The sequence below is a fragment of the Monodon monoceros genome, unplaced genomic scaffold (assembly GCF_005190385.1).
Source record: "Monodon monoceros isolate NGI ecotype Baffin Bay Population unplaced genomic scaffold, NGI_Narwhal_1 Super_Scaffold_18, whole genome shotgun sequence".
In the NCBI taxonomy this organism is placed as follows: domain Eukaryota; kingdom Metazoa; phylum Chordata; class Mammalia; order Artiodactyla; family Monodontidae; genus Monodon; species Monodon monoceros.
The window spans coordinates 1,164,756-1,175,073 of NW_021703774.1; the positions used below are offsets into that span (position 1 = coordinate 1,164,756).

A 10,318-nucleotide genomic window follows, 5' to 3' on the forward strand; every position below is an offset into this window, starting at 1 on the left:
CCGTCCACGGGCTGCTGAGCACTGCTCTCCCCCGCTCATAAATCAGACCCTCCTTCCGCCTGAGGCATCCAGGCTGAGCCCTCCCTGGTGTCCTGCTGCCATGGCGACCGCCCCAGCCTGGATTTGGGCTCCGGGGGCTTGAGCTCATCCTTTCAAATCTCCCACCTTCCCATATACTCTGCCTCGTCCACACCTGCGACCTCTCCTCCCGAAGCCAAGCCGCGGCTGTGTGCGATGCCCTGGAAACACAGCCTGGGCCAACGGATGGGCAGGCTCTGCCGAAAGAGCCCCAGGTCCCTCCACACCCCCTGCCCACCCCCAGAAGCCTGCAGACTGGAGCGCACCAGGGCCCAGAGAGATCACACATCTTAGAGCCGCACCTCTCCCCCCTCCCCATCTGGCCCTGGCAGGGACGCATCTCCCCGCCCGGCATACAAACACCCCTTTGGGGATCAATCCACCCAGAAGTGTGGTCTGCGGGACTGGGGCACTGATTGCAGCCTCCTTGCTTTGTCCTGTCACTGGCCCAGCCAGCGTTTACCCTCCGAGGCCCACAGGCAGCGGCCACAGGGGCAGCATGGGGTGTCCGACAACAGTGACCAGCACCCGCTCCAGCCAGGCAGCTCCTGACACACTAACCCTAGGACAACTCTCGCCATTCCATGCGGTAGCAATGACGGTCCCCATCTTACAGTCGCAGGAGCCCGGCTCAGACGGACCCCCATCTCCCACCGCAGAGGCCCCAGGAACAGCTGAGGACCCAGGAGGTGGCCTCTCACCTGCCAGGGAGAGTCAGGACCAGGGCTCCCCTTGGCAGGAGGGACGGACAACCATGGCCACCTGGCCCTCAGCTACGAACAACCCACCCCTTCCCCTCGAGGCATCCGTGAGCAAGGATTTCCTGAGCCTGACTCCCCACCGGGACCCAGCCAGGCCACCTCCAGCTCGAAGGCCAGCCTAGCGTGGCCCAGCGGGCTTTCCTCTGCCCTGGGCGGCCTCTCGCAGACACATCGGCCCACCAGCCCCCACCCGGATCCCAGACACAGGGCTTTGTCTGCGCTGGACGTGGTGCCAGAGTGTCCCGGGCCCTCTGGCCAGCTCAGCAGGGCCTTCCCGCCCTGTTCCCACAACTACTCCAACCCTACGGCCACGTTCTGGGCTCCCCTAGTGGCCAAGGCCAGCAAGAGGAAGCGGTGGGATGACTCAGGGGTGACGTGGCCTCAAGAGATGTGCCCCTGTGATGACATCTGGTAGGGAGATGGGTAACGGCGGAGAGGTCTGGATTCACGGGAGATGTGGACCTCGGGAGGGCCCGGTGTGTCAGCTCCAGACCAGCTAACAAGCCAAAGAGTCTCAATGTATTGCCAGATGAACACAGGCTAAATTCGTGCAAAAGGGTTATTTTCAACTCTGAGGAGAAAATGAGAAACAGAACTGAAAATATAACACTTTGACAGTGTTCCTTTGACTAACTGGGTAAAATTTGTAGGAGTGATGAAATTGGCACCCGGGGAGCCTCTGCTACTAGTGCTCTGGGGGGTTACCCACACAACCGGGGATGATACACTAATGACTCAACTCCCTGTTTTGCCACCTTTAGATAATATCTACCGTTACCTGACAAAATAGTAGGAAATAAGAATCTTTCTCTTTCTCCTTCTCTTCCTCCCAATATTTTATTTTCATTCCTTTTATCGGTTATTTCCCACCTATAACCTTGAGTTTTGTTTTCTTGTTTTAGGACACTTTGACGACTCTCTTGAACCCCCAGCTGGATAAGACGAGAGTACTGGAGAACCTCCTGGCCGCTCCCCTTCTCCCTCCCCTTGGTCACATATGCTTGATTCCCCTCTGCCCAGCGACCAGCAGTCACACTGAACTTGCTTCAGAAGGAATGCAGGTCACTTATGGTGTTTGGACTACGGGAGTGTGGTTTATACCAGCCTTGGAGGCTCCCAATCTCACTTTCCTCGTCTGTAAAATGGGGACAGCATAGCAGGTCCTAAGGCCTCACAAGACAAGATGGCTTTTTGTAAATAAGATCACACGACATGCAGCCTGGAATGGTAATGATGGCTCACGTTGGTAGGGCTGCTGGGATAACTCTCTGAACCTCAGTTTCTTCGCCAGTGAAATGGGGAGAAGATTAGTGCCCATCTCGCTAAGAGGTTGTAAAGACTAAATGAAATCATAAGAATCAAAGTGCTTTGCACTCAGGGCATCCCTGTCCCAATTTAAGGGGTCATGACACCAGTTCCCTCTTTCGGGAGATAAAACTGCAGCTCAGGCCCCAGCACATCAGGCGGAGGGGGAAATGCACAGCTCTCTAGAGGGCATTTGGGTAACAACTGGGAAATCTGAATGTGGCCCATTTGTTAAATATAATAATGCTATTAAATTCACTATCGTTACGTGTGATTGTGGGGCTGTAAGTCCTCAGTCTCAGGAAATGCATGGGCAATAGTTAAGGGTTGAATACCACCATCTCATCAAGTTATTTTCAAATGGCTCGGGAAAGTGTTATTATATATACACTGATGTGGATAAATGGAGAGAGAGAGACACAGCATCGGAGCAAAACGTTATCAATCAGAGAACCCAGTCACTGTCCTATCACTCGCCTTCTCTACTGATTTGACATTTTTTCAAAATAAAACATCACAGGGAAAAAACTTTCCATGTCGGAAGCACCCTAACTGTCGTGGCGCCTTTCCTGTCCCCAGGGAAGCAGGGGCGGGCCCTGACCCCGCAGCTGCCACCATCCCCCCCGAGTGCATGCGTGGCATGGGGGTGCTGGGGAGGGCCCAGGGACTTGCAGAACCACCCCAGACGAGGGCCAGGCGGGCAGCTGCTGGTGGGTCCCGGCTGGGGCGTCAGCTGTCTCCTTTGTTAAAGGAGAGCAGACAGACAGTTGGCATCTTAGCAGCACCTGGAGCCCAGCCTCCTGCCCAGTCAACTCAACCATCTGAACCAATGAGCTTGGCGAATTCTACGCGCTGCTCCAAGTCTGCAGAAAGCTAGGGAACACCAAAAGAACACGAGGCAACACAGACAGGAAAGGGCAAAAGACGCCACCAGACTCTCCCTGCTTTACACCTTATCCCGTGTCCCCAGCTGGACAGCCAGCTCGCAGGCTCTGGGGAGCGATCCACACGTCAGAAAGAGAGTTGCCTTCCCAGCTGATGGCAGGCGATCTGCCGACGTGCAGGGAGCTCGGAACTGGAGAGCCATCCTCTGTTCGGATGGAGATGGACCCCGGCTTGTCCTAAGGGTGATTAGTGCAACGAGGAGGGTGAGGGGAATCTCACCCTGACCGTCCCTGGACCAGGGCAGGCTCCATGGGCTCACGTGACCCAATCGCTCTCCGAGTGGATTTCCCAACCTGGCCAGATCACAGGAATTGCTGTGATGGGTGGGGGAGTGGTGGAAGGGTGGAGATCAGGCGACTGGGGAACAGATTCTTAGGAGTGAGACGTTTTCATTCAGCTCTCCCTGGGGAAGAAGTGGAGTCTCCACCAGGTGCTCTGGCGGCCCAGGTCCCACAGACAGCACGGAGGCCAGTGGGGAGACTATGATTCCAATCGCTAATATGTGTGGAATATTCATCAAGTGCTGAGGACTTTGCATGCAAAGTCAAGACCTGAACCTTGACTCCGAGTCTGCCTCAATTCATGGTCCAGATTCTTACTATGACATCCTCCGTCTTCCCAGAAGACACCTGAGACCATACCCAGTGAGGACGATCTGAAGGAAACAGGGCAGAGGGGGAGCCCGGGCAGCGCGTGGCACCTGCTTCCAGACCCTGAAAGGCTGTCACCATGTGGGGCAATAGCACTTGCTCTGCGTGGGTTATTGCTAGCCCCCCACTTTATTTGGGGGTGCATTTGGTGAAGCCCATTCACCTTTGGTATCTTCACCAGAGGCAGCCACACCCACGAAAGATAAACCCAGGAGGAACCCTGAAGGACAGAGCATTCACATACAGAACCAGATGGTGTCAGCACACAGTCGTGGGGGGTCCCCAGCCAGAGGACCCTGGAGGGGATGGTTTAGAGGCGCCTGTGGTACCTGGAAAGCAAACATGGGGCTTCGTGACATGGTTCTTTCCAACTTTGAAAGTTTAGTTCTACAGAAGTTGGCATTTATTCTATTTACAAATGGATTTTAAAGTCGGGGAGGGATGTAAAGTGGGTCAGTTTTACTGTCCAGATGGGGAGGGAGTTGCGTCACCGGAAGCGGTGACCAGCCAAGGGTTCCAGGGAGGAAATCAGCTCAGCCACCGAGCGGTCGTAACCCTCACTGTGCCTCAGAGTCACGGAGGCAGCTGTGTCCAAACCAAGGGAAGCCGACACTCTGGGGCTGGGCCCAGGCACCCATCCGTCCTGGTCAAAGCTCCCCAGTGAGTCCAACAGGCCGTCAAGATGCAGCCACTGAGCTGGAAAATGCAGCTCACGCTGGGGTGGCCTTGGTGCCCTCCGAGCCCCATGAAGACCCGGAGTCAGTTCACGTGTACACCTGGGCCAGCTCACGTCTATACCTGGGTCAGCTCACGTCGACACCTGGGTAAGCTCATGTCTACACCTAGTGAGCTCATGTCTACACCTGGGTCACTTCATGTCTATATCTGGGTCAGCTCATGTCTACACCTGGGTCAGTTCATGACTACACCTGGATCAGCTCACGTCTACACTTGGGTCCGTTCATGTCTACACCCGGGCTTGTCAAACGTCTCTGACACAGGGGCAGTGGTTGAGCGAGTGTTTGTTAAGTCAAAAAGATCTGAATCAAAATCCCTCTAAGATGTTCCCTTTGGACATGGGGTGAGGTCCTTTAATCCTTCAATGCCTCAAAGTCCTGACTTTTCTAGTTATTACAAAGTTTTCACAAATTCACGGACATAGAAAGCAGGATGGTGGTTGCCAGGGGTTGTGGGGGGGGGGTAGAAGACGAAGAGTTACTGTTTACTGGGGACAGAGTTCTAGTCTGGAAAGATGAAAAAGTTCTAGAGACGGATGGTGACAATAGTTATACAACAATGTACTTAATGCCACTGAACCGTACACTTTAAAGTGATTAAAACAGTCAATTTTATGCTATATATATTTAACCACAATAAAAATTTTTAAATGTTTAAAGTACAATAACTATAAAGAAAACTATAATAAACATGCACCCACCCACCCAACTACAGAATGTTAGCACTTTGTCAAATTTTCTTCAGTTTTTTAAATAAAAAAATGAAATTTTGCATTTTTTTTAAAAAAAAGCTTTCAGAGGGATTTTTCTCAGGAATTCAAGGGTACTTCAACATAAGAAAATCAATGTAATTATGAAAACACATGATGAACTCAACTGACACAGAAAAAAAGCATTTGACAAAATCCAACACACTTGCATGATAAAATACACTTAGAAAAGTTGGATTAGAAGGGATTTCTTCAACATGATGAAGAGCATTTATGAAAAACCCACAGCAGACATTCTACTCAGCGCTGAAGACTGAAAGCTTTCCCTCTAAGATCAGGGACCAGACAGGGCTGCCTGCTCTCACCGGCCACTCAACGCTGGATGGGAGGTTCCAGCCAGAGCAGTTAGGGAAGAAAGAGCAGTTAAAAGCCATCTGCACTGGAAAAGAAGGAGTAAAATTATCTCTATTCACAGTTGACATGACCCTGCATATGGAAAATCCTAAAGAATCCACCCATACAAAAGCCAAAAGAGCTAATAAACAAATGTTTCAGGCGACAAGATCAGCACACAAAAATCAATTGTGTTTCTACACACCAGCAGTGGACAATCCAAAAAAGAAACGGAGAAAAGGATCCCACTCAGGAAATCTTTCAGAGCGTCGGAGGACTGGGCATCAGAAGAGTCTCAGGGCCCCTTGAAGTGGGGACATCTCGTCATTAATGGGCCTTGGTGGAGGAGCATGCATCAACCAGCGCCTTTAGTTTTTCATGTGTGTTAGCGCGTCTCTTACTAGAATCAAGGAGAGCAAACAGATCTGATGGGGATGATGGTCTGTGCAAGAGAAACGGAACCACAGCCGCAGGCAGGCCAGAGTGACCTGGGGCTCAGCCATCTTGCCTCCCTTCACATCTCAAGAGCCACAGGAAGCTGGCAAGCAAAATCCCAGGCCCCCTGGAGGAAATCAGGCCTGAGTCAGCCTTCCTAGGAGGGGGAGGGAACAGACGAGGCCCAGGAAATTGTTTACGTAGGGGGGGTGTTTTCCACTTGAAAAGTTGGTGGGTTTTTTTTTTTTTTTTTAAGTTGAAGAAGGAACTGGAAGTGGTTTTGTTTGTTTGTTTGTTTGTTTTTGAGGTACGCGGGCCTCTCACCGCTGTGGCCTCTCCCGTTGCGGAGCACAGGCTCCGGACGCGCAGGCTCAGCGGCCATGGCTCACGGGCCCAGCCGCTCCGCGGCACGTGGGATCCTCCCAGACCAGGGCACGAACCCGTGTCCCCTGCATCGGCAGGTGGACTCTCAACCACTGCGCCACCAGGGAAGCCCTAGGAGTGTTTTTAATGATTGTTTTGTGACTCGGGGCCAGAATGATGGAGTGTTTGCCAAGGATAGACACATTTCTCAGTTCTCCGTGGTCCCTAGACTCTAAGAGCTGGTGGTTGGTTCCATGACAGAGACGCTCTCCGTCCCCCTTGTTTCTGTTCCTCTCTCTTGCCAACAGCTATGGAACATCTTCTGAGATCTACGGATGGCAATACTAGGAAGAGAAACATTCTGATGCACGGAAGTGATTGGCTGAAAGGGAAGGAGCCCTAGACCGGGAGCCAGAAGCCCTGCGTTCTAGGCTGGCTTCCGCAGCCCCAGCTGTGCAGCTCTGAGCCCCTCCACTCCCTCCTGTAGGCCTTGACTCCCCGCTGTAAAGGGGAGGGCAGGGCAGGGGCTGGGAGGCGAGACCTCTTTAGACTAGTGCTTCTAAAGGCCAAACCCTTTAAGAATTCAAAAGAACTTTAAAAGAAAAGGGAAGTGACATTGATGGGAAATGGAAAGATGAAAAGAGAGATAAGTTTTAAAAGATGGACAAGAGCTGTTTCTTCTCTAGGCCATTCTTTCCTACTGGGCCAAAGCTGGGCTAATACCAGAGGCTCCCAAGGACTCAGGAGGGGGCCAGGTTTGGGAAGGGAAGGAAAAACAGCATTGCTGTTCTCAGTTTGCTCAGGCCAGGACTTCCAAGGAGATCCCAGAAAAGGCCTGCATGCTTAAAGCTTGCCCACCTGTGAACAAATCAACCTCATTATGGACCAGGTTTGCAGGGGAAAAGGGGGGTGGGGGGATGGTGGTGGAGGCAAATCACAGGACTCCCAAAGAAAGACATAAATAAGAATAAATGGGCACCGGAGTTGGATGGGAGACCGCTGGGTGGGACCCAATTTTTTTTTCCCAATTGTATTAATTTGGCAAACATTTGAAAGATGCCTGCTGAGCGCTGGGCGTGGTCAGACAGGACAGCGGGCAGGAAGGCCTTCACAGGGAGATAAAAACACAAAGCAGAATGGAAACCTGCCCCGGGGGAGTTCAGAGTAGGGGCTGTTCCCTCTAAACCTGGGGAGCTCGGGGAGACAGACCCTAGAGGCGGCAGCACAGGACGGAAAAGCCTTGGCCATTCTCTCCTGCCCCGTGGTACTCAAGGAAGGAACGACCTGCTCTCGGGTCATCCGGGAAGTGAGCAACACAGGCTGATACAGAACTACAAACTGATCAGCAACTTTCCCCTAGAAACCGCTGGTGAAAGCGCGGACCGCTGTAAAGCTCATCCCGGGCGAGGAAACTCACAATCACTGCGATTCCCCGTCTCATTTTCCCAGTTTAATCCCAAAGACACACAAACCCAAATTCAAAGCAGGATACAAAAAATTCATAAGCAGGCTGGAGTCCTCTGTGTCTTTGGCCTGAAGGGAGCCCAGGTCTACCTAGTGGCAGCTCCGCCTACTTGGGGGAGGGTTCTTTGTGTGAAGTCCTGCAGCCCCGTTATAAAAGAGTCGCAGGGGACACCGCGTAGGGGAACAAAACGCAGGCAGGATGCAAACCCAGGCAGACCCTCTACTGCTGCAGCGCGAACAAGGCCGCAGGCTTCTCAGCTTGAATTTGAACGAGCCAATGGTGTGCCAACCACTGAAACGGGAAGCCAGATAAACAGCACATTATCGAGGGGGATCCGGCGCGTCCCAGAAGCCGGCGCCAGCTGCGCCCTGGGCTGTCTTAACAAAGTCCCATTGACTCACCAGCTGATGTTCCCATGTTGAGCTCGGGGACAAGGAACCCTCTCTGCGGCGTGGACGTCAAAGCTGCACACCATCCCCACCGACCCCACTCACGCCTCCCCGATCCTGCCTCCCCTCTCTGCCCCCTGCAGACTTGACCAGTTCTCTATCTTCCGACCAGTTTCTGTCGGCTCTGAGAATAGAAGGGACCCCAGGGCCCAAGCACCGGGGACTCTTAGGTGAGCTCCCAGAGCGGCCACCCTCTCTTTTTCCCTCCCTCCCAGCTGCTCCGGGAAGCTTTCTCAGGCGTGCCAGGAGGACAGCCTCCGGAGCCCGTGCGATGCTTCTCGGTGCATCCAGGGGCCAGAGAACGTTTTCTGGAACAGTGCGCCAAGGTCACCTGCCCAGCTGTTCAGCTCGCTCCGCTGGGGTGGGAGGAGAAGATGTGGGCAGTGTGTGTGTGTGTGTGTGTGTGTGTGTGTGTAATGTAGCCCTCGGTGTCTCTAATAAGAGGATCTCAACACACTTTCAACAGCAAGGCAAGGGAAACCGAGGCTCCGAAAGGTTGAACTTGGGTGGCCCATGGTGAGTCAACTCCTGGACCAGACGCGCAGTCCCGCGGGGACGCTCACCCTCCCGCGGGCGCAAGCTCACCCCCCGGCGCTCGGGCCCTCCTGCCCTGCAGAACCCGCCAGCCCCGTCCCTCAAAGCGGGGAGCATCAGACTCGAACCCACCCCGCGACCGCCAGGTCCCTGAGCGGGCCACTTACCCGCGCGCCTGCGCCCCGGGGCCCCGGGTCCACGCATCCCGCCGGCGTCGGCCAGGCCCACGGCGCGAGGAGAAAGTTCTCTGGCTCCCGCGCTGGTCGGCTTCCCCCGGAGTCTCGGCGTCCGCGCTCCGGTCGCGGGTGGCACTAGGGCCGCCGCCGGCCCGGGCCCCACGACGCGGAGCGAGGCGGCATCCCGAACAAAGTGCGTCCCCTGCCGGGCGCGGGGCGGAGCCTGGTGACCCGCTGCCCCGGGCACACGCCGGCCGCCTCCCCGGGCCGGGGGCGGAGGCTGCGCCGCCGAGCGGCCCGCTCCCCCCGCTCTGTGCCAGTTGAACCCGCAGAGGGGCGGAGGCGCCGGGCCCTTCCAGACTTTGTCATTGGAAAGCTATTCCCGTAACCCTTTCCTGCCTTCGCCTTCCGTCCCGCCTCCGCGGCCGCAGAAAGGCGGAGCTGGGTGGCGGGGCAGGAAGCCTCCGCACAATCAGGCTTTTCCTCGGCCGGGACCCGCCGCTTCCAGGCCCGGCCCCACCCCCACGCGCCCTCGGGCTGCCGCCGGCCGGCAGTTCTTAGGAGCGCGGACAGAGGGGTCGGCCGGACCTTCCCACCCCCTTCCGCCCGCGCCCCCTTCCTTCCTCTCTGTTCTGTTCCGCTTTCTGGGCTGGGACGCGGATGCAGAGGGGAGGGGAGACCCCGGAAGGGCCGGGCATGTAGTAGGTGCTCAGTAAAATGCGTGGGGCTTTGCCCGACCTCGCGACCCTGCCACGGGCCCTTTCTCCTTCTACGGCCTGGGAGGGGGAGGAGGGAGGGGGAGAAGAAACGACCAGACCCAGAGAGAGGGGCTGGAAGTGGGGCCTCGGCCAGAACCTAGTGCAGCCTGGGCAGTGCGGCCTCCACTGACCCTGCCTCCCGGGACAGGGCAGAGGAGGTCAGGTGCCTGGGCTTCTGGAGCAGGCTTCGAGCTCCGGGAGAAAGGCGGCAGTGCGACCAAGGACCCACCAGATTGGGACCAGAGGCGTCGCCAGCTCCAGCCAGCAAACATGATTGATTATTTCCGGGGCCAACTCCCTGGGAGGTTTCCCAAGTTTCACCAGCAACGGGTCAACCAGAGGGGAGCAGGGTCAGCAGAGTCCTGCCCACCCCCGTCCAGTCAGTCGGGTCACAGTGGCCGTGGACCTAAGAGAGTGATAAAGGGACACTAGACAGTGGACAAGCAGTGGCGTTGAGGAAGTTCCCAACTAACCAGGGAAAAGGGTTTCTATATGGGAATGAGCTGCCTTTTCTTTGCGGGGGAGGGGCTATCTCAGAGGGATACAGGGGGCGAGTCCT

The 10,318-nt window shown here is 55.4% G+C and overlaps 1 protein-coding gene across 5 annotated transcripts in view; it reads right to left on the minus strand.

Moving 5' to 3' along the window:
- The window catches only part of NAV1 (neuron navigator 1), a 209,766-nt gene extending 200,210 nt beyond the window's left edge, over positions 1-9,556 (minus strand). For all 5 annotated transcript variants that reach the window (XM_029229223.1, XM_029229227.1, XM_029229225.1 and 2 more), the window contains exon 1: positions 8,993-9,556. The gene's annotated coding sequence lies outside the window, so the exon portion shown is untranslated. The remainder of the gene's footprint in view (positions 1-8,992) is intronic.
- Between the last annotated feature and the right edge of the window lie 762 nt (positions 9,557-10,318).